This window comes from Aplysia californica, unplaced genomic scaffold, assembly GCF_000002075.1.
Source record: "Aplysia californica isolate F4 #8 unplaced genomic scaffold, AplCal3.0 scaffold01116, whole genome shotgun sequence".
NCBI lineage: Eukaryota > Metazoa > Mollusca > Gastropoda > Aplysiida > Aplysiidae > Aplysia > Aplysia californica.
The window spans coordinates 38,387-40,185 of record NW_004798386.1 but is presented as its reverse complement, the minus strand read 5'-3'; the positions used below and the strand labels follow the sequence as shown (position 1 = coordinate 40,185).

At 41.6% G+C, this 1,799-nt stretch overlaps 1 protein-coding gene across 1 annotated transcript in view; it reads right to left on the bottom strand.

Moving 5' to 3' along the window:
* Positions 1-1,799, bottom strand: part of LOC101856623 (bone morphogenetic protein 2) — a 65,475-nt gene that overhangs the window by 25,377 nt on the left and 38,299 nt on the right. The gene's annotated exons all lie outside the window — the stretch shown is intronic.

Sequence of the window (1,799 nt, the reverse complement as noted above, 5' to 3'; positions counted from 1 at the left end):
AGAGAGAGAGAGAGAGGAGTGAAGATGGGGAGACATGTGTGTGTGTGGAAGAGTGATTTTATTAGGAAAGAAAACATTACAGTCCAATATTTAAAAATAGATGTCCTTAAAAGATATTTTATTTCTAAAACCTGGACAGAAAGGAAAAAGCTCACACATAAAACCACGAGTTCTAGCCTTCACAACATCATTTTGTAGTAATTCTAACGACAATAAATTCAATATTTTGTTATTAGAGTGTCACGCCTCTTTAGCTTGAGACTGGGGCAACTGTTACCGATTGATTGGATATTGGGCCCAATATTGCTTGGCATTTCTAACGAATAACGTTTGGTGACCTCTTCTTCACTGCACTAGGTTACTGAATGAGAAACTTATTGCACAAGCAGGTTTACTGTGTTTGTTAGTTTTTTGTTAGTTTTATCGCTGCTTGGCAAAGTTAAAAACAAAAAGACAAAACAAAATTCCCTCCAACCCCACCCCAACAAACAACAACAAACAAACAAACAAACAAACAAACAAACAAACAAACAAACAAACAAATAAACCAGCAAAGCAACAAGACAGACGGACGTACAGAAGGAAGCACTGTTAAACCCTCTGACTCTTGCACCGACTTATTCAAGACAGCCAGCCACCTGTACAAACGACCACTTCCCAGTTCATCCCTTGTGGGTTAACATTTTAAAAATAATAATATTATACAATGTATTATAATGACACTGTCCAAGATGATCATCTGTAGGCCTATTAGTTATCACATTTCTCCCTGACAATGGGTGATCGTTTTGGACAGGTTAGACGGTATTTTCATATGTTGTGACATTTTGACATTCCCTTTTTTATCCCTTCCTTTGTGTGGTCTTTTCTGTAACGCTTCGCAATGAGACTGTTTGTTTTTAATCTGGGTCTATTATCGCAGCAAAAGAGGTGTCATTTACCCGGTCGAACTGCGCCGATAACTCGAATAATGTAAAAATAGACGTTCTCTGTTTTCTTTGTTTTCTTTGTTTTTCCTCGGAGACTTCAGTTGTAAATAAGACTCAGTCACTGGCGTGCATGCAGTTATTGCCTTAGCCAATTGGCTCAGGTTTGAATCTGGGATGGAATCCGATGTTTCGTCCTGCTGTTTCTTGAAATACATGTACATATACTAAAAGTTAGACTCGTGTCCGGTTGACGTTTCAAGTGCAACATTGCACGCATAATCTTGTTTATGTGTAGAAAGGAGTTTGATTCCTGTAAAAAGGCGGACAGTATTTCCCGTTGGCCTATCGTTACGGGCACTTTCGCCACTCCTCGATGTTCGGAACGTAATGGAAGGTCGCGCGTATAACACGAGACGTAAAACAAAAGCAAAGCTAGGGTTGTTGACACAAAGGGGTTAACGTATCTTACGCGTGGAATGTTTTGACGTCGTATTATGGTTGGTGGGAGCGAGTGGGAGAGGACCGTGGGTCTCATGTGGGAGCCAGATGTGGACAGATCCGCTCCCCGTTGCACGTGCTAGCAAGACGCGGAGTGCTCTCCTTTTTGTTTTTGAGGGTGAGCAACAAGTGATTGCTACAGGAGGAAAAAATCAACGCGGTGTGAAACATAAGTCCACTGTTTTGATAATCGCTTCGGTGTTCATTTCTTGTAAAGAACGAGGAAACCCCTACGCGTGTGCACACATCATCTTTAGCTCTTTGTACGTTGTGCGTCTGTAAGAGTGAAAATGAGGACGAACGTGGAAGAAAGGGGCTGGTGAGAGAGCGAGCGAGCGAGAGAGAGAGAGAGAGAGAGAGAGAGAGAGAGAG